We start from the raw sequence: 12,153 nt of genomic DNA on the forward strand, positions 1-12,153 counted from the left end.
CCAGAATCTTAAAAGTTTATGTAGAGGCCTTAACTTAGTTTAGTCCTGTATACTGTCCCCATGGCCTCAGCACCACATCACCATCTCCAGGCTGTGTCCTTGGGTGGTTTCTAGCACAGGGAAGGCAGGCAAAGCTCACGTTCCAAGGACGGGGAGGAGGTAAGGAGCCTCCAATTGCCCAGCTCTTGGGTCAACTATTGGTCATGTTCTCTTGATGACCTCCTCCAACAAACACAGAAACTACATGCAGTATGACTTAATTTATATGAAGTTCTAGAATAGGCGAAACTATAGTAATTGGAAAGAGATCAGTGGTTGCCAGGGGTGAGGGGGAGGGGAAAAGACTGACAATAAGGGGGCACAGGGGACTTTGGGGGGTGATGGAAATGTATTGTATCGTGGTTATGGTGCTGGTTACGTGACTCTATACATTTGTCGATATTCACTGAATGGTACAGTTAAAATCAGTGAATTTCATTCTATGTAAATAATACCTGAACAGAATGGACAAAAAAGACTAAGGTTTTTATATTTTATCCAGCATTTTAGGGTGTTCTATACTGGGAGTTTCTCTATCCATTTAATCCACAAAATTCATCTAAGACTTTCTTAACTGTGTATAAATGTGCCTGTACGTTTCATGCCTAGCCCTTACCCTCAGTGGAATTGCACAGTCACTTGGTTATTGCTTATCTCCTCTGGGCTAGACCATAAACCCCATGTGGACAGGGTCATGATCACCACTGTAACCCAGGACCTGCCCAGAGTGGGCCTTGGATAAATATTTGCTGGATTACAAAAATATTTGTTAATTAAATGAATAGCCCCTCCCCCAGAGCTATTTGGAACACTGGAAAATCTGATTCCACATCTTTCTTCCAGCTGATCTCTTGTTACCTTCAAATCTATTACTAAAACATTTTCTAAACTGTAATTGAAAGCTGGAGTTAGAAACCATTCATTTAGCCCCATTACGTTATAGAAACCACTTATCCCGGCTTCTGTTTTCTGGGCTGGAAGCCCAGGGTGCACTCCAAGTGTCACCACATGGGCTGAGAGGGGAGAAGTACAGCAGCTGAGGCTGAGTCTGTGGGCTGCTCTGGCTGGACCTCCCCTCACCCCCCACCCCCTCCCGATTTCCTGTCATTTCCAGTCCTCTTTGGTCACGGCAGACTAAGCACCCTATTTCACTCCAAGGCTTAAATTCCGTTTTCTCTTTAAGGTACACGTGATTCATCTAACCTTTAAAAATATATGTATATTAGCATTAGTCAGAGGGCAATGTCATTTAAGATCGGGTGATCTCAGTAACACGAACAGAAACCAAAGAATGCAGAGCCCTCTGGGCTGGAGCCGACAGCGCCCTCAGAGGAGAACAGGGCCCAGGAAGGCACCAGACATATTTCTTTGTTTAGGGAACTAATTAGGGCCTCCATTCATTTGACCTTGGTCTTTGGTTACTTATTTGTAAACATCACACCCGCCACTGCCCCCCCCACCCGCTTCCAGGACAGAGCCAAGGTACAAAACTGCCAAGTGCTAAAATGCTTCCTGGTTATTGTGATCTATCAACAGGGAAAGTCAGGTGAGAAATAGGTATTTCCCTTGCCTCTGCTTTTAGTATACAAATCTATAAGCACAAATTTGGTGCTCCCTTTTAAAGATGCAATATAGTGCACATTGGCTATTTGCTACCCAGCATTTATCATCCCAGCCTGGCAACAGATGCTTGAATTTCCAGAGAAAGTTTGGCTTGGTCAGATTGAAACTAAGTTCCAGGAGTGGGCCCCATAATCTTAAACCAGTGGCACACCCACTTGTGCCCCCAAGTCACCTGGATTGGCACTAACCCAATCAGAGCCAGTGAGCCACAAGAAGATATTTGCTGAGACTTTGGGGGAAAATAAACCTTCTTTTTCTTGTAGCGATTCTGGGAGAACAGACTATCCTTTTTACTCTGGATAGTATGGTATAAGAATGTGACTTTGGAGCTACTGTAGCAATTTTTCCATTAAGGGAGACCTTGGAGCTGCCTTTGTGGCCACCTTATGGAGGCTGAGGATAAAACCAACACCATAGAAGGCAGAGTGGGGAGGAGAGAAATCTGGCCCCAGGTGGCGTCTGTTGAGCTGCTGGATCAAACCTCACCTGAAGTCAGCACCTCTAGATTTCCAGTTACCACTGAATCAATAAACTCCCTTTGTCTTATAAGGCAAACTGATTTCAGTTTTCTGTCATTTACAATTTTAAGATGTGACATTTAGTTTGAGGATGCTCATATTAAAACTACAGTGTCATTTAGACATTGCCTGAAAGTTCTATTTTGCCTAGATTTTTCATAAATCTTTCACAAAAGTTTCGCAACTGTTTTTCAAACTTTCAGAATTCTAACATGCAGACACCAGGTTGACTGCTGCCCAACGTCCTGACACTCAGTAATTCCCTGATCTTTGTAAGGCTTTTCTACTGCGATGCAACATAGAATGTATGTGCCAGTTCTTGAAGCAAAAGCCTAGAAAAGGCCAAGGAGAAAAACTAAAGGCACAAAGGAACAGAGGCATCGTTGCTACTTTGTCTGATCCACCTGAGAAGATTGGATCCTCAAAATGCGAACAGTAATTCTGAAGAACATCAGTAGCATGAAAAATGTATGGTACTTGTGATCAAAGACAGATCCTCAGGGTCTGATTTACCACCTTTATTTTAAAAGTTTCATTAGTGATTTGATATGAAGAAAACTTCTTTTACTGAGCAAACATAAGTTTATTTTTTCCATCTTATGGCTCTCAAATGAAAGTAGTTGACATTTATCACTGCTGACTGTATGTCAGACACCGTGATATGCTTCACCTCATTTGATCCTCAGATAATCTTATAAAGTTGCAGCTTCATTTTACAGATGAGGAGACTGAGGTTCAGAGTGGCTAAGTAAGAGACCACACAGCACATGTGTGACGGAGCGGGGGCCCAAATCCAGGTCTGAAACCAAAGTCTCTGTTTTAACCAGTTCTCCATATTTGTCTCCAGTTCAGCCTGTCCACCTCAGTTCAGATCGTTCCAGCATTTCATCCACATAACAGCCAGTCTTTATCACCTTTCCCTGCTGCACTCTATCATGAAAGCATTCTCTTATCTATAAGTGAACCATCCTCCTCCACTAGTCCTCTCTCAGGGCTGGACACACAGGAGGGGAGGAGTAAACAAACACCTTGCAGAGGTGGGAAAGCTGTGGGTTCTGAAGATCACACTTAGCTCTCCCACCCCATCCATCAAAATCCTACGCACCCTTCGCCAGAGACCACCCTCCTCAGACCGAAGGAAACAGCTCCCTCTGGGGAGGCTCAGAGCCCTTCACCTCCCTTCCATTTGTCCTCCAGAACTGAGAATACACACCTACTGTGTGACTGCACACCTACTGTGTGCACCACTCTTTGTGTACTTGTCCCATTCTTTCCATGAAAATATTGCCTTTTCTCACTGTTGTAACTCAGAGTGCATAGCATCGGCCCAATGTATTGAGTCAGTCATTTTTAATAGAAAAAAAGAAAGAGAAAGAAAAAATGTGGACTGCAGCATGCTGCACCACAGCTAATGGGTCAACAAGGGGCGCGGGCATATTTGGAGCACCTACTCCAGGCGCTGGATGCAGGTCCTGTATTGCAGCCAGCCGCACTCTGGGAGGCGGGACCTGTTCCCACTTTATGGAGGGGGAAACAGATGGGGCTTGGCCTGTAACACCCAGGGAAGAGCCAGCGCTGCAGCCAGAGGGCGACCGGGAGTGCGAGAAGATGCTGGACCGTGGGTACCAAAAGCTGCTGGGATTCACCCTGGAGCGGGAGTCAAGCCCCCACATGACACCTAATGGAAGGCTGAGGGGACCACGTCCTAGAGTGAGAAACAAGAGGGAAGGCGGTGGGAGACCAGGGATGTGGCAAAGGGCCAGAAGCAAAGGCAAACTCATTTTCCCTCCATTCTGCCCAAAGTGACCACAGCCCTAACTGGGAATAAAGTCAGCAGGAGTTAACTGCTACAGAGGACGAAAATCAGTCTCATGGGTTCTTGGAACCTGACTGAGCAGTTTGCTTCCTACGAAGCAGGACCTTCCTCCAAATTCCTGTTGAACCTCAGTCTCTCCTGATTGTACGGACACTCATTACAGGGATTTATGACATTTTGTTTAATAAAACTTCATCCTCAATTCCCTGTCTTCAACAACCTCAACAAAAAAATGTGCCTTTCTGGAGGTGGGGGGTGGTGATGGTTGCGCAACAAAGTGAATGCACTTAGTGTTGTGGATCTGCACCTAAAAATGGCTAAAATGGTAAATTTTATGTTATGTCTATTTTATCACAGTTTTAAAAATGTGATTACCAAGTGCTTACCAAAACTCTTCACCAACTTCTGTTTAGGCCCTGTGACTTTATGGTCACGCCCAAATCGTCCGGAGCCTGAGCTATTAATTGTGCCCTCCCTCCTCCAAGTGTTCCCTGCCTGCCCTCCACCCAGCATCAGTCCCTTCCACCCCCGTCCTACCCTGCAAGCCCCGTCAGTCCGAGGGGGCAGGCACAGGCGGAGATAGTTAGGTGTGGGTCTCTCTCGTGCCTCCTGGTGAAGCCTTGTTGCCTGTGTCTGCAATTTTAGAAACAACGTACGTCAAGGCTCAGCAGTCCCTGGCCTACGAATGCACCGCGCATAGACTGAGCTCCTGGCAGAAGGGGCATCTCTGAGGCAGATACTGGGCACGAAATCACTTTCCCTGCAGGTGCTGGAAGCAAAGAATTTCCTGTGTTCTACCAGCGCGTGGTAGGAAACAACCCTCAGGGTGAAGACAGAGGCCACCTTTCAGATTCCGTGTTTTATAGCATCTAATTTCTTCTTTTAATTCATCAGGCATGAGAAAGATCCCCATTCATATTTCCTAAATCTGCATTCACTGGTTTGTAAAATTCAGAAATGGACTCAAAAGAGGCCAGAGTACTCAAGTGCTATAGATGTGATTCTGTGTTACAGATATACTCCCAAAGAGTGGGGGGACATCAATTGTTGCACGTGACAATGACAGCTAACTTTTCCTGAGTGTTTCCCTGCACCAGGCACGGGGCTAACTTTCCCCCCATGCTTTGTCTCATGGAATCATCTAGGCAGCCCTATGCTCAGGGCACAAATGAGGAAGTTTGGCACAAAGCAATTCCTTAGCTCATCCCAGATCCCAGTGGGCATACATGGCAAAGCCAGACTTGAGCTCAGGTGGCCTAAGATCAGAGCCCTACCTAATGTTAGAGCTCTTTCTTATCACCAAAGTACAAAGGAACCTTGTAAAAACCTATAAAAGAGCTTTTGATAAACCCTTTCAGGGAGAAGAGAAAGATTCCGCCCTGAAGATGATTGGACCATAGTTCTTTCCATTCTGTACATTCAGACTTTCATTTATCAGATTTTAAGTGTAACATACTTTCACACAGTTCACCTAAGATGTTTTGTGGCACATTTAACATTTCATTGTCAAGGCAACAATCCAAATATGGTAATCCTTAGAACTTGGAAGAGGAGCCTATATATCACAGTCTGTAGAAAATCAGAGAGAAATGAACATTTCTGCTACCAAAGCCTTTTGTTGAAAAGAAGAAAAGAGGCACTTAGCTCTCTGAGTCATAGAAGCCTTCTGTCATTTTAGATAAGCTGCCAGCCACCGACCAACCAGAACCCACGGGCCTGGGGCGGGCGTCCTTGTTCAGATAAAGGCTGCACATGACCAGAGTGGGAAATAAAATAAAACCCGAAATGCAGTTCTGAGGGTGATGAGAAAGATGCTGATGCTGATGAGATTGTTTGGTACTTTCTCCCTTGCAACCAACACCAGCTTTTGCAGTTTCCTGGGAACACTTGATCCCATGATGTTTGCAGTCAGTGATTCTTGTCTGGAACTGGGTCGTGGGCTGTTCTAGAGGTGATGCTGCCGGTCTGTGGAGTCCAGAGCTGGAGCTGGCACCTGGAGAGCAGCTTCTGCCTTCAGGAGGCTCTGGCCGTCCCTAACGCTGTGTGTTCAGGGCTCGCTCCCATCCTCAACCCCATCCCCTACCTCAGCATTCTTCCACCCTCACTCCTGAGATGCTCCTTCCCAACAACTCAGACTGAAGAATCTTTGATGTTAAGCACCTGTCATGCGTCTGCTACTGAATCCATGGGGGGAAGGGGAATACCTTTTAAAAAGTTCAATAAAGTAAAGGGAGGAAACCACCCCCTTTGAAACCTTCCCTTCCTGCTTTCTCCTGTTGAAACCATTTTTACAAAAAATAGAGAACTCCCCCAAGACATATTAAATAGAATCTGACTGAGGAAAATTCAGTTTTTCAGACACATAGAAATGTTGTGTCTGTCATCTGGCAGGTTTGAAGCCGAGTAGACACCATGCTCTGTCTGGCAGTCGCTGGAGAATCCTGTGACTCATCTGTGATTCTTCACCCTCGGAGTTTAGGGAGGGGCTGGGGACGTAAGCCAGGAGAGCAGGGTTTGGAGAGTCTCAGACTCAGGAAGCTTCCAGACTTTCATTTATGGTTTTTGGATATAGTCCAGCTGGGTAGGGAGGAAATTACCTGCAGCTCCTGGCACTGCTCAGACTGTGTGTCCCAACACGGGCTGGATAGGGGAGCAGGTGCTGGAAGTTAGGAGCCGGGCTCTAGGGCACTTTTGGTGATGTTACAACAACCAGAAGCAGATGTATCTGCTGGCGCCCTGGCTGACAGTCATCCAAGATTAAGTCCAAGATCAAGTGAATGTCTCTCCCTTTCTTACATAGCTCGCACTCTCTTATTCTGTCTGCATGAAGAGTGCAAATGGCCCATATTCTTTTTCTTTTTTTTAATAAATTTATTTATTTTATTTATTTATTTTTGGCTGTGTTGGGTCTTCGTTGCTGTGCACGGGCTTTCTCTAGTTGAGGCGAGCGGGGGCTGCTCTTCATTGCAATGCGCAGGCTTCTCATTGCGGTGCCTTCTCTTGTTTGTGGAGCACGGGCTCTAGGCGCTCAGGCTTCAGTAGCTGTGGCGCGCGGGCTCAGTAGTTGTGGCTTGTGGGCTCTAGAGCGCAGGCTCAGTAGCTGTGACGCACAGGCTTAGTTGCTCCGCGACATGTGGGATCTTCCCAGACCAGGGCTCGAACCCGTGTCCTCTGCATTGGCAGGCGGATTCTTAACCACTGCGCCACCAGGAAGCCCCCCATTTTCTTGAAATCACAACTTTACTTCCACCCGTGTTAAAATCCCACGCTCTACCACGTGTGGCACACCTTGTCCTTGGTGAACTTCTGGGGCCGTTACATCTGTCATTCTTGCACCGCCCCCCCCCACGAAGGGCCTGTGAATACCCCGCTGCTGCCCCGCCCCCACCGTGGGCCGTTCCCTGGGCGTCTCTCAATCCGCAAAGATGCTCCTGCCATGCTTGCTGGAAGTCTCATTATGATTCTGGAAACACCTGCTTGGCGTTTCCCTGCTTTAGTTTCTGCTTCAAAACGATTCTGTCAGGGTTTTATGTCACGATCACTTTCCTAGTCAGTTTTTTCTACTTTTCTCTTTTGAAAATCATAATGCTGGTGACACTTTGAAATCCCACTAGTACACACGAGGAGGGAAAGTGAATAAAAACCCTCATGGTGTCTACCCTCTGTGCCAAGAACTTTGCTTATGACTCATGTGAACGTGCATCAAGAAAATAGCAAGGGATCATACTGTGCATGTGTGTGTGTGTGTGTGTACATGTATCATTACTGAACAGTAAAACTATAAAAGCATTTTAACAAAACCCCACCCATTATTCTTCTACTAACACACAAAATATATTTGTAGTTGTGCATTCCATTCCCACCTTTGCCAAATACATACATCTTATATGTTAGATCACAGAAAACATACAGTTTTATTTGGTGACAAAGGAATTCCTATCGACAGTGGTTTCTTTCTTTGCACCTCCCCCAGAGCACATCAGGTAATCCACGTTTCTAGTCTAGCAATTATTTCCCTAAACCACAATTAATATCTGTGTATCATTCCTTCCTGTCGCTAGAGGGGAGAGAGCAGGATCCATTTATCTTTACATTCATAGCATCCAGCATGGCGTGCCTGGTACACAGCTGGCACCTGATAAGTACCTGTTAAGGGACTGATAACAAGCACAATGCAATCTGAGGAGGTTAGTCTAGACTGAGGTTATTCTTGCTCCGGGGGCTGTGAGTTTGTACAGAGTCCAGAGTCCATGGAATCCTAGACATTTAGTACATGGGATTAGAGGGGGCATCCTGAAATTTTCAAAAAACATGCCCATAGTAAGTTCTCAGTAAGATGTAATCTGCCAGATGCACAGTAGACATGCAAAGGCACGAGGAATGATGAGCCAGAACTTGAGCTGTTGCAGCTCAGCTCTTGGTCAGAGGCCTAAGGTAGACTTGCTGAATCATTGGCTTTGAGGGCTGCTGATTGCTGAATGTGATTTGAAAAACTCAGAACTCACATAGCATTCAGCTCTAATTAACCATAGTGATGAAGAATATACACCATTTGAAGTAACTCACAATCCCCATTATGATGATCAACCTCGACCTGAATCTGCACTATACAGATGAATTAAGTTCAAAGCAAATAGCAAATTGAAAGGCAAATTAAATTTCATTGGCAGTGAAACGGTCTGAGAGAGATTCTGGAAAGATGGCAGTTGTGAAAGAATAGTTTTTTAAATCACATCAAATTTCCTCATAAAAAACAACAAAGGAGCAAAACCAAAACCCCATGAACAATCTTTACAATGAAACTGGAATTTAAACCATCCCCACGAACCCCAAACTACAAGTAGCTGAGACACTGACAGACCGTTGAACAGGAGAATCCCAAAGTATCATCAAGTATTCACCGAAAAGCCTGATGGAGCAGTTTGAGAGGAAACCAGAAGGCGTCCATCCAGTCCAAGAGCAGGTGGATCCAAGAGGTCCTTGGTAAGCTCAGCCTAATCCCTATGAACCCCCGAAGCAATCCAGCCAGAGCCCCCTTCAGGCACAGAACTCCACGTGGAGGAGAAACTATGCAATCAAAATAGAGCAGGACATGGACAAGAAAGACAGGAGAGAGAAAGTCCAGATAAAGGTAATGAAGGGAAACAGAGCCAGGAAATCTCAGAACACAACTCACACACACACACACACACACACACACACACACACGCACACACACAATCAAAAACCAAGAGGGAGTTCTGTGAAGATAGAAAAGCTACCCTACCTCCTTCTACAAGTGGAGAAAAATTAATTTTTCCTATAAACAAACAATATAAAAAGTCAAATTCCATATAAAGTTCTTAAGGGGGAATAAAAGAGCCGAATAACTATATACAGATGTTGAAAGTATACCAGAAAAAAAAGTTCACAGGAAAGATCACAGTTATAACTTTCTCTTTAAAAATGAGCTAAAATACATTAAGAAAATGATACAACTGAATAGACATTCCTTCAAAGAAAACATAGAAATGGCCAATAAGTGTATCAAGATATGTTCCACATCATTAGCCGCCAGTGAAATGCAAATCAAAACCACAATAAAGGGCTTCCCTGGTGGCGCAGTGGTTGAGAGTCTGCCTGCCGATGCAGGGGACACAGGTTTGTGCCCCGGTCCAGGAGGATCCCACATGCCGCGGAGCGGCTGGGCCCGTGAGCCATGGCTGCTAAGCCTGCGCGTCCGGAGCCTGTGCTCCACCACGGGGGGGGGGGGGCCACAACAATGAGAGGCCCCCGTACTGCAAAAAAAAACAAAAAACAAAAAACAAAAACACAATAAAAAATCACTTCACACCCCCGGGATGGCTATAATCACAAAGACAGACAATAGCAAGTGTTGCCAAGGGTGTGGAGGGCTTGGAAACTTCATACATCGCTGGTGGTGGCACAGCCACTTTGGAACGTAGTTGGCAGCTCCTCAAAAAGTTACACAGAATTACCATATGACCCAGCATTGCTACTTCTAGGTATTCAACCAAGAGGATTGAAAAACTACATCCACACAAAAACTTGTGCATGAATATTCACAGCAGCGTTGTTGATAATAGCCCCAAAGTGGACACAACCTAAATGACAATCAATTGATGAATGGATGGACAAATGGTGGTACAGCCATACAATGGAATATTATTTGGCCATAAAGAGGAATGAAGTGTTGATCCATGCTACAACATGGATGAACATATGCTAAGTGAAAAAGCCTGGCACAAAAGACCATATATTGAATTTCATTTCTATGAAATGCCCAAAATATGCAGATCAATAAAGACAGAAAGTAGTTTAGTGGTTGCCTCAGGAGTTGGGGGGAAATGGGGAGTGATAATGGGTATAGAGTTTCTTTTTGGAGCAATGAAATGTTCTAAAACTGTGATGGTTGCACTTTTCTGTGAATGAAACAGAGTTCCCCTAAAACTGAGTTCCTCTGCCGAGTCTATAATTAACCTCTCTATGCAAAACGTTATTCCCTCTTTGTCCAAAACATGTTCCCCTGAAGATTGAGGAGTATCAAAGAAAAGGGGTGATTGAAACTGAGCAGGACACTGTGGGGCCCTCCTGAGCACAAAATCCTTTATGTGTCCCTCATATCTTGTTTATAGGAAAAAGTCTTCAACCTCTTAGACCTTCCCTGAGTTCCAAAGGGCAGATTCGAAGCGTTACTGCTTAGGGAAGGGAGGGAATGCAGAAACAAAGGAAAAGCAGTCAAACAATAGAGCAGCAGTAAAGCAGAGTCCTAATTCCTCCTCAAGGAATATACAGAACAATATCTTTGTGTTCTTCTGTAGCAATTAAGGCCCCCACTCAGGTGGAGGATGGTAACTTCAGGCTGAGCACAGGATTCCTGGAGCACCACTCTGTTACCTCACCACCAATTTACTTCTGACCAATTAGAAAAAAATCACACACTCTGCGGCCCTCACCCCCAAATTTGCCTTAAAAACTCTTCCCCAGGAACCATCAGGGAGTTTGGGTATTTTGAGCACAAGGCACCCGTGTTCTTTGCATGGCCCTGCAATAAACCTTTCTCTGCTCCAAACTCCGATGTTTCGGTTTGTTTGGCCTCACTGTGCATCAGGCACGTGAACTTGGGTTCGATGACATGAATACAACTAAAACCCAATGAACTGTACACTTTAAATAAGTGAATTGTATGGTATGAGAATTTTATTTCATAAAGCACTTGTTTAAGGGAAGAAAATTATAAAAGACATAAAAGAACAATATAAACCAGAATTCAAAACTCAGAAATGAGGTGATAGAATTCAGAAAGAATTAGAAATAAAAGAAAAAAATCTTTTCAGAAACGAGGACTAAACTACAAGAAACAACAGATTGAATAAAAACAATAGATAATGTTTTAAGAGACATAGAAGGTGAAACGGAAGACATTTTTTAAAATCAAAAAGAAATGAAAGATATTAAAAGGATTCAAGAGAAAGTGACAAATATTGGAAACGAAGAAGATCAAACACATAGATAGTAGGAGTTTCTAAAGAAAAATATCAAAACAAGAGAAAAGAAGAAATACTGAAAACTATAATTCAAGAAAACTTTCCTGAAATGAAAAAGAGTTGAAACTATGTATTGAGAGAGAACACACATCTTGAGTATCGACCGAACAATCGATGCCAAGATCTATTTTAGTAAAATTACTGGAGTTAAAAAGAAAAAAAGGAAGAAAGAAAAGAAAAATAACCTTTTGTTGTCCATGCAAAACTGATGAGAGACTTATAAGAGAAAGAAAATCAGATTTTCATCAGAAGAAAACAGAATAATATGTTTAAGATACTCAAGAAAAGAAAATGTGAGCAAAGATTTTATATCCTGCAAAACTGGCTTTTGGGTAAAAGGTACAAACTGTTATCAACATCAGAGAATATTGTTTCCATGAGCTTTTCCTGAGGAGTTGATTAGAGAAAGACTCGAAAAGCCAGAATGATTAGAGATACATTGATATATGGACTGAGGGGGGAACATTAGACATAGAGAACTAAAACTAAGTGAGGGTTAAAAAGGAGAGTATATAGTGTGTCATGGCTGAAAGTGCAGACAATGTGACTATAGAACAAGTATAAAAAATAATAGAGGAGAATAGAAAGAACGCACGCAAAAATTTTAGAC

This window comes from Mesoplodon mirus (genome assembly GCF_964341445.2).
Source record: "Mesoplodon mirus genome assembly, chromosome: 2".
NCBI classification, from domain to species: Eukaryota; Metazoa; Chordata; class Mammalia; order Artiodactyla; family Ziphiidae; genus Mesoplodon; species Mesoplodon mirus.